This window comes from Dermacentor andersoni, chromosome 1, assembly GCF_023375885.2.
Source record: "Dermacentor andersoni chromosome 1, qqDerAnde1_hic_scaffold, whole genome shotgun sequence".
Classification (NCBI taxonomy): Eukaryota; Metazoa; Arthropoda; class Arachnida; order Ixodida; family Ixodidae; genus Dermacentor; species Dermacentor andersoni.
In genome coordinates, this window is record NC_092814.1 from 373,325,567 (window position 1) to 373,341,693 (window position 16,127).

The following is a 16,127-nucleotide window of genomic DNA, read 5'->3' on the forward strand; positions in this document are numbered from 1 at the left end:
AATGACTCCCTCCCGACGACGCTCTGGACCTCGAGACGTGGACGGCTCAACTCAAAGCCGACGTCGCTAAGGCCACCAAAAGCATCAGTGCGGACCTGCCCACTGAGAAGATGTACATACGTCTCGCCCACCTGCTCGAGGCCAAACAGTCTCTTCTGGCCCTTTGGAAAAGCCAGTGTCTCAATCGCAGGCTCCGCAAATGCATATACGAGTTAAACAAGAGAAGATCACTGCCACACCCTTTCCAAACAGCAGTGGGACGAGATCTGTAACTCGATCGACGGGCAGATCCCTGACGGTAAGACGTGGAACCTCCTTTAGCACCTGCTCGACGACACCAACGCGCGTACTAACCAGCGCCATTTGCTCGCGAAGATACTCCGTCAAGCCAAATGGACCGCACCACCGGAAGACGTCACCAAGACCCTCATACGGAGGTCTCTACCGCTTCCCACGGGTGCATTGACTCCTCATCACGAATACACCGGTCCCGACAACACCCTCCTCGACGCCGAATTTTCCGCCGAAGAGGTACGCCGTGCTCTCCACGAAGGTCCTGCACCCTTTGTATCGTTTCTAACCATACGCCGCACGCATCACCATCAACTCGGTTCACTAACACCTTACTTCGCTTGAACTGCCACATACATAGTTTCCTTTTCCCCGCGTAGCATTAGAGTGTGGAATTCGCCGACACAATAACTGACAACGCATTGTGATGCTGCGTGTTTTTTTTTTTTTTTTGCTTGTGATCTTTCATTATCATCATCATTATCAGCCAGTTTTATGTCCACTGCAGGACGAAGGCCTATCCCTGCGATCTACAATTACCCCTGTCCTGCGCCAACCGATTCCAACTAGCGCCCGCGATTTTCCTATTTTCATCGCTCCACCTAGTATTCTGCCGTGCTCGACTGCGTTTCCCTTCTCTTGGTAGCTATTCTGTAACTTTAATGGTCCAACGGTTATCTAACCGGCGCATTACATGGCCTGCCCAGCACCATTTTCTCTCTTTATGCCAACTAGAATATCATGTATACCCATTTGCTCTCTGATCCAAATCGCTCTCCCTCTGTCTCTTTAAGTTATGAATTGCAATTCGTTCCATCGGTCTCTGCGCGGGCCTGAGCTTGTTCTCAAGCTTCTTTGTCAGTCTCCAAGTCTCTGCCCCATATGTCAACACTGGTAAAATGCACTGATTTTACCCCTTCCTTTTCAATGATACTGGTAAGCTTCCAGTCAGGAGCTTACAATGTCTGCCGTATGCGATCGAAGCAATTTTTATTCATCTATGAATTTTCTTCTCATGGGCAGGGTTCCCTGTGATTAATTGGCCTAGGTAAACGTACTCCTGCACAGACTCTGGAGGCTGACTGGCGATCCTGAACTCTTGTTTCCTTCCCCTGCTATTCATCATTGTCTTTGTCTGCTGCATATTAATCTTCAACCCCACTCTTACACGCTTCCTGTTAAAGGGAAGCTGAAACACTTTTCGAAAAAAATGAGTTCTCTGCGGCATTCTACAGTTTTGAGTCCCCTGAACACGAATATCTGGTTCAAAAAGGGCGGAAACAAACGCAAGCGGCTGTTTTTCCAAGAAAACGCGCACCAGCGCCTCAGGGCATCGCGCGAACGCCGCTGTTGCCCGTGATTGGTCGGGGCCGCTGTGACGTCGTTGGCGGTAGTCGCCAGTCGGCGCCGCCGCATGTCTCCGTTTCAGAGCGTAGCACCATTCCTTTCTCTCTGGTAGCACGCGGTTCTGCTGTTCTGGCTTCATAGCTGAGTTGCAAGATGGAACGTTCTCGCTGTCTCCGACAGCTTGTATTGTCCCCGTACATGTTTGAACCCACAGCCGATACGGAAAACGATGGCGGCAACAGAGTCAACGACGATATTGAGTGTGCCAACAGCGAGAGCGATGTGTGCACCTTCTCGCGCGCTGGAAATCTTAGCTGGTACGCATGTTTTTTTTTTTTTTCATGTAGCTGCACGTTGCAATGACGGGAGAAAAAATGCGCTAAAGTGTCACTGGGAACATGCTGCTGGAAGAATGCCGAAGCACTAACTTCTCATTAGATTTACACGGGTGCCATTTCGCGATGTCAAGCACCTTGCCGCTGCTTGTCTGAAGTCCCGTGGTTTTTTCAGCGTTGATACGCGATCGCGAACATAAGTGCCGAGTTTCAAAGCGCGCACATGCAGTGCTGTGAGGTACAGTCATGGAAGTTGGTTATCATACACATCCAGAGATGACCAGAGGTATTATATGTGCAATATTCATACTATGGTTCGACGACTTTGCGAGTGTGGCTCGATCAAGAATCGGTATGCGTGCTCCATGCTAGTGTTGACATAAAGATATTAGGCACTTTTAGCACCGCCGTGTGGTAAACACGATAACTGAACCGCACGTCGAATGTCACTAGGCAAGCCTACACTCCATTTGATACCTCAGGTGCAACGCTGTGGAAGCTACGCACGAAGTCCGGTCACCAAAATTTATTACTGCGCGCGTTTCCGTCTATGCTTCGCAGCGTGCCAGCGGCGTTTGCTCGCGCGAGCATGCACGTGCAGCTGCCGCGACGGGCTGCAATTAAAAAATACCGAAAAGAATTTTTTTTTTAAAGAACGTGTTAGCAGCCGTATAAGTACACGGATGGTTTCTATGGGTAAATTCTCCTTCTTTTTTTTTTTCATTCCGAGCTGAGCTTATATATGGAAAGCTTTCTGAAAAATCGGGTCAAGAAACACCGAACTTTTTCTAAGTGCGAACGCAGCCACTGCAAGAAGTATCTCAAGCCTCCACAGCGTTGCACCTGATGTATGAAACGGAGTATAGCAACGCTAGCAACAACGCGTTTTCGCATTTGTCGTAAGGCTATCCGGCTACGCTAAAACTGTGTTACCAGACGTTAATGGCTGCAAATGTTCGTATTTCTCCAGTGCATCAATGTGGGCCTAATCACGCTTTCATTAAACTAGGTGCACCTGCATGTGCTGCGTATTGATGGAAGATGAAGAGAACTGCTTGTGCTGCCAGGAGGTGCAAGAGATTAGGAAAAAACAGAAGCGCACGCAGTGCGTAACAAGTTCAAGACAATTCAGGACTGTGTGCCTCAGCAGGGCAGTACTGGAAGTGGCACTTGCCCAGAAAGGAGTCGAACCGGCTGGACAAGGCAAGAAGTTTACACACAGGTGTGAAAATGATATGGCCAATGGAAAAAGAGTGATGCAAAAGCAATTTTTTTTTACAGGCAGTTGAGGTATGCAGCATACCGCCAGTTTGTCTGGCTAGTATGGAAAAAGTTGGGAAAGAAGAACCGTCGAATTCTGCCAAGCTGTGTACTTGAAGTTGTTCGGGCTTCAGTCGCGCCGATTTAATTGGAATACCGATTGCCCGCATCGTTGTCAAGCTCCGATGATAGTCACTGTCGCGGAAATGGTCCGAGCACCGCACAGTTGATTTCGTCGGCATGAACTTATCTCTCCTCACCGCACGTACCCACTGCGCTGCAAGCTTCTTTTCCTTCGGAAATTTGTGAAACACCACATCGTCTCGCCCGCCTGTGTTCGCGCAGCCGAATGCTGCACAGAACGAGGGCATGTTGGGCGCCCTTGGCTGTAGGCACTCACGCAGCACAGAAGGAAAGAACAGTTTACGAAAATCGTAAAGCAAACGTGAGCGGCGGCAGCAGACGGAAAGAGGCATGTCAGCACGCCGGTCCGCAGCTCGGTTGGCTCAGTCTCCGCCCATGACGTCACTCTCGCCGGTTCTCTCCTCTGCCAACGTCCTCACCCGGCGCTCCGCGAAGCGATGGGGGCGTGTCCGCGCGGGTGATTTAGAAAGCGATTTCCGCCCGTTAAATTAACAAAACGAAAAAAAAAATTTCAGAACCGTAAATTATTAGGTCTGTTCTTCCCAATCCCAGCAATTCATAGAAATTGAAAACCGTTTCAGCTTCCCTTTAAGGTCTGCAATCGTTTGTTGTAACTCTTCTGCAGTGTTGCTGAATAGAACAATCTCATCGGCAAACCGAAGGTTACTGAGGCATTCGCCGTGGGTCCTTACTCCTAAACCTTCCCAATTTAATAGCTAGAATACCTCTTCCAAGCATGCAGTGAATAGCATTGGAGAGATTGTGTCTCCATGTCTGACCCCTTTCTTTATAGGTATCTTCCTACTTTTCTTGTGTAGAATTAAGGTACCTGTGGAATCTCTGTACATATTTTACAAGGTATTTACGTAATCAGCCTGTACTCCTTGATTATGTAATGCCTCTATGGCTGCTGGTATCTCTACTGAACGAAATGCCTTTTCGTAATCTATGAAAGCCATATAGAAAGGCTTATTATATTCTGCAGTTTCTCGATAACCTGATTAATGACATAGATGTGATCCGTTGGAGAATATCCCTTCCTGAAGAGAGGCTGTTTCCTTGGTTGACTAAAGTCCAGTGTTGCCCTTATTTTATTGGTGATTATTTTGGTATATATTTTATATAATGCTGTGAGTAAGCAAGTGGGCCTATAATTTTACAATTCGATAATGTGTCCATTTTCGTAGATTAGTATAACGTTTGCATTCTTCCAGTTCCCTGGGACCCTTGCAGTCGATTGACACTTGGTATAAAGAGCCGCCAGTTTTCCAAGCATTATGTCTCCTCCATCTCTGATTAAATCAACTGTTCTTCCATCTTCTCCTACCACTGTTACTCCTTTCATGTCTTGTAAGGCCCTTCTGAACTCATCGCAAGTTATAGGAGGAGTTTCTGTATCCTGTACATTACTGTTTCTAATGGCGGTATCCTGACTCCTCTGCTTATCTTTCAGTGCATACATCTCGGTTTCTCCTATACCAAGTTTCTTTCTCACTGATTTCAGGCTGCGTCCATTTTTGCGGCTTCTGCAGTCTTTCTCAAGTTATAGTTCCGAATATCACTTATTTCCGCCTTGTTGATCAGTTTTGACAGTTCCGCGACTTCTATCTTATCTGTTCAGTTGGACACTTTCTTTCTCGATTCTTTATTAGGTCCTTTGTTACTTGGGAGAGCTTGCTTACTGGTTGCCTTGGTGCCTTGCCTCCCACTTCAATTGCTGCCTCTGAAGCCAGCCTAGTTGCGGTTTCATTCATTATTTCTGTCATCTTCATTTCTCTGTTTTAAGGCTGCATATTTGTTTGCAAGTACAAGCCTGAATTTGTCTGCTTTTACCCTTACTGCCTTTAGGTTGATCTGTTTATTCTTGACCAATTTTACTCTGTCTCTCTTCAAATTAAGGCGAATCCTAGCCCTCACTAACCTATGATCACTGCACTTTACCCTACCTATTACTTCTACATCCTGCACTACGCTGCGATCGGCAGAATGTACGAAGTCAATTTCATTTCTTGTTTCACCATTAGGGCTTTTCCAGGTGCACTTTCTGTCGCTACGCTTCCTGAGAAAGGTGTTCATTATTCGAAGCGTATTCCTTTCTGTGAATTCTACCAGCATCTCTCCTCTAGCCTTCATAGAATCGACGCCGTAGTTGCCAACTGCTTGTTTACCAGCCTGCTTTTCCCCCAATTTTGCATTGAAGTCGCCCATTACTACAGTATACGGAGGTTGAACTTTTCTCGTCGCTAATTCAACATCTTCATAAAAATGATCCACTTCCTCATCATCGTGACTGGATGTTGGAGAGTAGGCTTGCACTACCTTTAATCTGTACATCTTATTAAGTTTGATTACGACTACAGCTACCCTGCCGTAGCATTCGTCAATGTTGCCCGCTATATTCTCAAGGATTAGGAATGCTATCCCGCATTGCTTCTTATCTGGCAGACCTGTATAGCAGAGGACATGGCCGTTATTCAGCAATGTATAAGCCTCACCAGTTCTTCTAATCTCAGTAAGGCTGATGATATCCCAAACAATGTCTGGTAGTTCCTCAGAGTCCTGCTAAGTTAGCCTCACTTGAAAGAGTTCAGCAATTAAATGTTAACAGGGTCAGTTTCCACTGGCGGCCTGCCAGGACCCAGAAATTTTTCGCACCCTCTGCTGCGTTACAGGTCTGACTGAGGTACTGAGCAACTTCTAGGGACTGAGGGCCATGGTCTTATTGAAGGAATCGTTGAAGGAATCATACTGCACCAGGGAGGCCAATTCCTGTTCTAGTGAGGGTGTGTCTTCTTTGAAGCTTAGTGGACCATCCTAATTTAGTTGTACCTGGATTAGTATAGCCCCACTCGCTCTCAACATCTTTTGCCGGTGTCGGGGGTAATTCCAAGGCTGCATATGTAGTGCACTGGAGTAGGCGAATTTCAAGCTCACTATCGTCAAATAAAAAAAAAAAAACCTTATAGAAGGATTCCAACTTCCGACTATGGCAGCCCAGCATTCCAAATAACTCAGTCAGATAATCCCGTAAGCGGCGAGGATACCTTATCGCCAACAAGTACAGCCCGAAGGCACTACGTACCTAAAAACTTATTGATGTATCCGCGATACACTCTAAAAGCCTCTCAAATTTACTCTTCAAAGCGCTGTTTTACTATCTCAAAATGTCGAGTGGAGTGAAATGCATTGTTCACTCCGTCACCAAGGAGAGCTAAATGTGCGTTTCACTCTCCCCTTCAGAGAGAGAGTAGAATGCCCGTTCTACTCTTGCGGCAATAGAGAACAAAATGTAGCGTAATCTTCTGCTTCTACTGTAGGAGGCTGGCCCCGAACATGGCGATGTATCAGTCTCGCGCGCTGAGCAAAGAACACACCGTTTTGCTTCTAAGAGAACAGGCAGCCACAGTTCAAAGGAACGCGTAGCGAGCGCTCTACTTTTTCACTCGGAGTTGCTCCACCGCACGCGCGCTCAACGTTGCGGAACAACACAGCACTGGAGAAACGTGATCCGTCCAGCGAGCAGCAACGAAGGCCATCCAAGGAAGATCGTGTGTCAGCCATCTCGCGTCGCCTCGAAAACACGACAGTCGTTCTTAATTCGTTGGATATAACAACAAATCCTCCACGGTAAGCGAATTCCAACTTAGGTGCACATTCTGTGTTCATGATGTTATCGCCAGGAAGTCATCGCGGCGCTTAGCCGACGCAATTGACAACGGAGTAGGCATCGCGCGCTGTGTTTCTCGATGTCAATCGAAAAAGCCAGTCGTCGCGATAACTGCATGTGATTTTATCACTTGCCGCTATCCGTGAGAGCTATGAAAATCGCAAACGCTGCCAGAACCATGGTATGTTCAATAAGACGCGAGGCGAGAGAACGCTTAAAATGGTTTGTTCACCAGCCCATGATTTCGCACCTATGCGGAGCGTGCTTAGCATGCGTTTTGTGTGTTTGAATTTATTCAGTTTGGCAGTCTACTGTGTACGGAATGCTGTTGAAATAAGGAGTCACGTAACAGAAGGCGTCATTTTGCTGGCGGCATGCTTTCGTTATAAATAAGCCGCGCGCTTCACGGTGTCTCGCCCATCGGTAATCTGCGACCACTGAAGTTACGTGCAGCACCAGTGCTAGGTACAAACTTTGCCGCTGGCATTCAGCTGCATGCTGCAAGAGGTCAGTTGGGCGTGTTATCTTGAACTTACTCAAAACGCATGATAAACCCATGCTTTATGCTGAATAAAGTATAAACCCCATATAAGCGGTCTTGCGCACGACAGCTACAAGCGATGCGATGGCTGTCGCGTTCGCTCGTCGCCTACAAGTCATACTCCGTCCGAGCGACGATTATGAGCGACGCCTCCCCGGTGTTGCCGGTATGAGGGCTGCAAACACGCGTCGAAACTAGCGTGACGCGTGCTTTAGTATTTTAAATTCATGTATTTTACTGTAAAAAGTAGCATAAAATATTTCCGAAGGTCTTGCAGTAGGTTCTTATCCTTGCACGTGTAAAAATTCAATTGTTTGGTCGTTTCGCGCGACAGTCGGTAGTATTTGAGCGATGTACTACATCCAGTTCCGGCTTCGCGCTATTGGCTAGTCGCTCATAGCACTTCCGGGAGACGAGCAACGATTTCTAGATTTCCAGAACCGAGCGATCTGTTCAAGCGACGGCCCGTTTGTCGCTCGAAGCCGTCGCCGTCGCGCACTAAATCGCTCTCATGGTGTTTAGCCCTAAAACTGAACTGTTTTTGCTCATGTATTGAAATGGTGTGGTTATATGTCTCATTTTATGTCTCCTGTTGCGGTTTTCGAGCACGGTGCGAATCTGAGAGGGTGCTTATGTCTACGAACTCGGTGAATTTTCAAGCAGCGAGTTATGCATCGGCATCGAATATAACGGCTGCTCTGTGGAATTACAATTGCAGGGGCGCTTTGCATAGGCTCACTGTTTTGGACATGCTTGTGCATTTGCTAATACGAGTTGGCGTTTCAGAGTTCTGTCATAAGAACAGCTAAATCACCCTTCCGCTGGGGATTACAAGCGTAATGTGTGCATCTTGATACTGCATGGCAGATTAAAATGTGCTTATCGCTTCAATATTTTTAGTGGAGAAAGAAAGTATCAAAATAACACGTTGCTTTAATTCTGGGTTACCAGTCGTCTGTCGTACACAAAAAAAGAGTTGGTCTAATAAACTAATAACTGCGGTCTATAACAGCAACTTTCACTTCAACAATGCAAAATGCTAGGTTTCAAACTGCAGGAGTAGTCGAGTCTGTCAAAATGAACTCCATTGCGCACCTCATAAATGAAAATAAGTTCATGCCTTTTAGTAAGCCCAGATGCAGGCCGCAGTGACCTTTCGTGTTACTATTGAAATGTGGGTAAGCTTGCCATAACAGGCCTTGTTGCCCTTTATTATAGGCACGTCCAGTCATATCCATTGAACTCGAGGACCATATTTTCATCCCTACTGAGCATCATGTTTGCAGATATGATCCTCAAATTATGGCTTGAGCAGACATGGTGCGGGGGGGCACACTAGGCACGTGCTTAGGATGTGTCACAAGTGGTATTTGCGACACACGCCAATGACAGACCTATGACATCTGACAATGACCAATATTCTATTGATTAGCAGGAGTATTTTAACATTGGTGCCGAACGAGGATGAACTGTCCGTTATTTCATTTTTATTTAAATCTAAATATTGAAGTTAGTTTAGCAGTTGACTGTTGCAGTCATTTAGATGTTTCGCATGCATTTCAGTAGGAAGACTAAGAGCTAAGACATTCTTTTAGTGCCATGACCTTGACTGTCTTGATGTTGTTTACTCTATGTGCTCGTGTTGACTTTTGCACACGATATTTTTCAGGAACCCGCTTTATATAACGCAAGAAGGCAACTGCAAGGACACAAGGATGCCAAAGCGCCAGCCTAGCGCGACTTCACGAAGTGCAGAGGAGCGCATGCCAAAGAATCAAAATACATTGCCATGCAATTTGGACGAGAAAACTAGAATGTGGGTATATTCGGTGTACCATTTGCCTAAATGTCAACAAAATGAAAATACAGTATGTCACACCAAGATGAAAATTCTCACGTACTCTAGGCAGTCATCTTAACATGGTATATTTATGTAATGTCCTTGATGGGAAAGTAAAAATCAAGTATGCTCTCTGGAGACAAACACATAGTAGTAAGTGCCATTGAAAAGTTAGAAATGTGTTTTAAAAAAAGCTGATTAGTTGTGAGAAGTGACTGCCTTTTGTCTTGCCTCTCAACAGATATATTCACGTGATAAAAAATAGTGGTACAATTAAATTGCATATTTGCTCAGTGACATGATACATACTTGCAATAAGCACGGTACCTGTGTTCACTGTAAAAAGCAACAGCTCATGCTTGGTTAGGTGCTTAGATATATATTAAACAGCTTTAATAGCTTACATTTAACAGCATGTGAATGCAAGTGTGCAAACAGAAACCACTGTGATTCTGTATTGTAAAGGTTGATATGAAGCAGGCAGGTTTTCATGTCTTGCTTTTTATTTATTTTTTACACTTAATTTTAGAATTATGGCTTTTAGGTTCCAGAAAAGGGAAGCATTGGGGGAAGAGAATCCAATGTTTAAAAAGTCATTATCGTTTACGAGCATGTTCATGAAAGCACTTCATTACAACTGCTTGTGCCTCCCAAAGCGAAAGCAAGGAACAATTAAGGCCTTTAACTGTGTACAGTACTCACGGATTGAAATAGGACATTCGGAGCGCGTGGCCGTCGCTACATGCAGCGCCCCCCGTGGATGCTCATGGAACCAACCCAAGTAACCACGGATATCCGGGCGACGTCCGACGTCCGACGGATGGATATTCAGGGGACGTTCAGGATATATATTACACACACACACACACACACACACACACACACACACACACACACACACACACACACACACACACACACATATATATATATATATATATATATATATATATATGTGTGTGTGTGTGTGTGTGTGTGTGTGTGTGTGCGTGTGTGTGTCCGGGGATATTCCAGATATACACATACATTGAAGCGACAATAGCGGCCGGGACACATTCCAGCACCCGACCATTATATATATTACATTGGTCGAGTGCTTGAATGCATTCTTGTGTTAAATAAACAAGAAATGAACCTACACCAACTTCCAAATACAATTAAACTTTTATTGTCACCTTATACATATAAAGACCAAAAAGCATATATTTATTTATTTATTCAAAAGAACCTTACAGGCCCTATGGCAGGGCATAAAGTAAGGGGGGCATCTTAAACAGTAAAGGTATAAAACGTACGAATTTCCAACAGGAACAGTGCTAAAAAGAGATTACCGTGTTACACAATATTGAAGGCACTAGGAATACAAAGCAATATCTGAAGGCACATGAACACTTGTTACTGTTAACAGAGCAAGGGTATACCATTTATGAAAATGATATACAACATGGCAAAAATGCACGATAACATACACTAGATTGGTCACTCGTGAACGGTATTAAATTGGAAAAGTATGAGTACCTGAGAGCGGAACGTGTCGGGATTAGATATGGAGGGTATGTTATCAGGGAGGTCATTCCAGAGACGAATGACACGTGGTAGTGCAGACGAATTAAATGCATTTGTTTTACCGTATATGCGCATGAAACCGAACTGATTATGTAATCTGCGTGAAAAAGAGTGCGGTATTTGTAGTTGTAACCGGGTTCGTTTATTAGTGTAAATATATTCGTGGAATAAGCACAGAAGAGCGATGTTGCGGCGGACATCTAATGGCGGCAACAGTAGGTCTAGTCTAATTTGTGTAATGCTTGAGTTTCTACTGTAGTTACGGGATATGAACCGGGCTGCTCTGTCTTGTATGATTTCCGTCGTATTTATTAGGTAATTTTGATGAGGGGACCAAATAGGGGAAGCGAATTCTAACTGTGGCAAAATGAATGTTTGGAAAGCGAGTTTTCGAATGTTTGACGGGGCATTTCGCAAGTTGCGTCGTAGCGAGCCAAGAGAACGTGATGCTTTGGCGCATGTAGAAGTGATGTGTGGGGCCCATGAAAGATTCTCTCTAAGAACAACACCAAGGTACTTATATGTTGAAGTGTGGGAAAGCATAGTGTTATTAAGATGATGCGAATATTTAGAATTTACACATTTTCGGCTGAAGCACATCACCTCGCACTTTGTCAAGTTTAGTGTCATGAGCCATTTGTTACACCAGTTAGCGATAAGGTTAAGATCTGCTTGAAGTTTCAAGTCATCGGCAGTCGTGTGAATAGGACGGTAGATTACGCAGTCATCGGTAAAAAGGCGCATGCAGGAAGTAATCTGGGTGGGTAAGTCGTTAATGTAGATTAAGAAGAGTAGGGGCCGAGGACGCTGTCTTGTGGCGCACCAGAGCTAACAGAAGAAGGCGGGGAAGAGAAATTGTTAACAACAGTAAACTGTTCTCGAAAAGAAAGAAAATTACGAATCCAGGATAATGATAATGTTAAAGAGTCAAGTCGTAGGGCAGATAATTTAGAAATTAGGCGACAGTGGGGCACGCGGTCAAAAGCTTTAGAAAAGTCAAGAAAAATACAGTCAGTTTGAAGGTTCCAGCCCATGTTAAAGTGCAAGTCAGTCGTTAGTTCAAACAATTGCGTGTCACAAGAAAACCCCTTCCTAAAACCATGCTGATTAGAAAAAAAAAATTGTGAGCTTCAAGGTGGCTGTACACGTGGGAAGTGATTACGTGCTCGAGCATTTTGCAACATATGCAGGTTAAAGATACGGGCTGATAGTTGTCAGGTGTATGAACATCTCCACATTTGTGAATTGGTATTATTTTTCCTATTAACCAATCGGTGGGTAACTTTCCAGATGCTAGGGATTGTTGAAAAATATGGCATAAGATCTTGCTTGAGGCAGCGATGGTGTTCTTTAAAATCTTAGAATTAATGTTGTCAATACCGGCGGAAGTAGATATTTTGAGGTTACTAATGAGTAATTTAACGCCTTCAACAGTGATATCGATTGGTTCCATGTATGCGGCATCAAGTTCCGGAAAAGTTGGAACATTGGAAAAGTCCTCCTTTTGCATACTGTTCAATGTCCTCCTTTTGCATATGCATACTGTTCAAAGAACAAATAAATACACTGATAAAAAAGAAAATTGGCAATTCCAATAGCACAACAGAAGCTAGAGAACAGCAGAACAAACATTCTTATTGCCCACCCTGCTTGGAGATTTGAGCTTGCAGCATGCAATAAAAAAAAAAGAGAGCAAAAAGACATGAATTAGCATTATTAAACTGCGAAAGCAACAGAAATGAGATGAAGGAATTATTCTTGACTACATCACTTCAATAGCACTCTTATATCCCTGCCACACGGGCACATAAAATGACATTAACTGGCTAATGCCTTAAACTTTAATGTAATTTGCGGGGTGCCACACGGACATGCTTAATAGTATTAAAGCTTAAATGCCATTCGCGACGTAGTGCGTTCTCGTAACTCACTTTGCCGTCGAATGCGTACTCTCGTTCCCAATGTCTCCCAATTCTGACGTGACTAAACGAACTATTGGTGAAGAACAATTAATATATTCTTGACTTTCTTTAAAAAATAGCTCTCTCTTGCGGCGTAGTGCGTCCTTACAATTATTGAAACTCACTTGGCCATCGAATGCGTACTCTCGTTTACAATGTTCCCGCCGTGGCTGTAGTGACCATATCCTCAAGATATTAAACAAACTTGTAGATCAAAACAACTAATACGTTCTTCACTTTTTTTAAAAGGAGCTTTTTATTTTCGTAGAGATCAGCAGGCGATCTTGGCGCTACTCACGGCTACAGCTCTAATCGTGAGCGCATTAGCCAGGAGAAGTTGTTCGATTTCACGGCGGTGGCTCCTTGCCTTGTTGGCCTCATACTGAAGCCTTCGAATTTCTGAACGATGCTCGACTCGAAGAAGCACATACGCCAGAACAAACTGGAGCACACGGTCAAATTCTTCAGGATCGCTGCTTGGGAGCTTTGAAGCTGTGAGCGCTATTTTTCCAATTTCAATGGTTTGGCTACGCTATGGATTGGCCGTCGAGCTAGCTTTGGCTTCAGTTTACGGCTGGGTGCAACAATGACATTCCAGAAGTAAACTACATACAATATGCCAATTAATTAAACACCTGCTCCCTAGATGACTGTTTTTTATTGTATTACGATTTGCAAACAAACTTGTCCGTTTCACTGCATCTATTGCCATCGCAATGCTTAATGTCATTAAATATGCGCGTGTAGCAGCGATCGAAATATAATGGCATTAAGAAACTTAGGTCTTATACTTTTAATGCCATTAACCTCGCCCGTGTGGCACACGTATAACACCTGCGATTAAGACATATGCAGCAATGGAATTGCAACAAATTTCCCATGCCAGGGTAACCTAACAAGCTTACGGACATTCCTTAATGGCCAACATTTAGCATCAGAAAGCTGTGAAACCACATAAACATCAATGGTACAAGAAGAAAATGGCTTATCATAGAAGTTTTCCTTCACCATGAATTCGCGACCAATGATGCAGGGTGCTTGTGTAGCTCTAAAGTGTGCGAAATTATCTACAATCACGACAGAGCCATCTATTATGCAGCAGTTATCAGGAACATCTACACTGAGGATGAAGCTAGCAAACGTGGCCTGTTTGTACTGGGGTGGTGCACAGGTACCTAAGAGAGGCCCATCTGAATGTTCTTTTGTAAATTTAATCGCGTTCAGTGATGGAAAGGTTGCCGCCGCCTTTCCCTCTCGCTCCTTTAAGCGGTTGTACAGCTGGGCAAGTGGAGCCTTGTGGCTTTTTAGAAGCCGCTTGAGGAACTGCATATTATTTTCAAAAGGAAATGCGCTGAACATGTCCAGTGGTCCGTGCTTGCGTACATCATTTGCAACATGTAATGCACAGTGAACATTGTAGGAAACCTGGTCATTTCCATACAATCTTGCAAAAGTTTTAACAAAGTACTTAAGAAGAGACTCGGCATAATCAGTATGCTGCTGGTACAGGCTAGGACTTGCCAGAATGTATACTGCACAGTGCAGCGAAAGAAAGTTCATGTAAAGATCAGGAGGTAGAACAGGCATGAGTACTACAGGCCCAGTGTAGAGAAGCAGTAGTCTGAATTCTGTGGCCTTCCAACGCTCAGCCTCTGCTACACTTCTAGGTTTGCGGGAAAATTCTTTAGGTACATTAGGAGCTAAAGATAGGCTTATGTCAGACAACCGTCTGCGTTCTGCAGGTCCGAGACGGACCTCTAAACGGCCACCTAACCAAGCACTAAGCAACTTTTTCATATTGTCCAGACATAAAAGGTGCATGTAGTCGAGTCTATGGGAAGCGACATCAAAACTGAGGTGCCTAGGTGATGGTCAGGGTCAGTCTGACGCCTGAATGAATCATCGGTGCGCAAAGTGGAGGACCTTGTTGGAAAGCTGAGTCTGTTGTTGCTGTATGCGCCCTCTACTGTGCACTTTGGGCACCCAGAATACCCAGTGTGTCCTTTAATTTGAAAAACAAATGACCATGCTGGTGCATCTAAAACAAAACAAGTTGACGAAACCTTAATTACTCGGTGCTGAAAAACCATTCCATGCGAAAGAAGCTGTTGCAGCTCACTGACAAGGGGGCTCAGAAAATCATTCGCTGAAACAGGCTTTGAAGGCCCAGCAAAAATGACGACTACAAAGAGGGAAACTCTCCCATGCTCACCAATCATGCACTGTATTGGCCACAACTGCATGTTAGAACTCTTAGAAATTGGCAGTCCGTCAATGTGAAACAACAAAGAAACATGGCTGCCCTTAAAACATGCTTCCGACAAGGCATTTTCTAGACTGCACTGCAAGCCAAAGTGACAGTATTGCCCAGGAGCCATTTCAGTTAAAGCATGTGCACGTTGTGTACCCCTGGGCGTGGAGAGCAAAGTGCGAGCGTCACTTGGGAGAGATGAGGGGTCAAAGCTACTCGTCTTGAGCATCTTTAGCAGTGATGTGACCGCTGTATGCGTAACATTTTCCTTAATAGCCCAACTGCGCAGTCGTTCAGCAAAATCAGAGGGCACCGATGAAGAGTCCGCGGTAGCTAAATCAAATGTAGGCTCCGGGGTCCTGCTAACCAGAGAACCCACGCTCACTTGTGTGTACACCTCTCCTAAGGGATCCTGTTGTGCCGCTCTCACAGGCGAGCCAAGTGAACCATCCGAAGAGTCGCTTAGAGTGGATCCATCAAGGAAGCAAGGCACATTGTCCGTAGTGCGCGTAGTGTCACAACCAGCGGCCTGAACTTCTGATGTCGCCTCGGTGCAGCGGCCAGAATCGCAAGGCACACAAATGTTTGCAGGTACAGCACGACCACACGTGTTAACACATGCGTGAGTAGTACATGCGCCACTGCACAGTTCTGCACTTGCGACTTCTCGAGCCGTTGACTGCTGGCTGCCAGTGCGAGATCCGAAGTCCTCGAATAGCATCTTTGTCTCCAGCGGCCCTCTCTTTCGCGTGTAAGGCTGCTCCTTCAGCCTAGGCATGTTGGCACCTGTGCAGACGGCACATTTCAATACCCAAACGAATTAAAAAAGAAATAAGATGTAGCTGTCATACCTTATTAGCTGCAGGAGCAGGAGACTTCGGCAGGCACGGAAAGTGACAAACGAATCAACACTCGTCCGCTGTT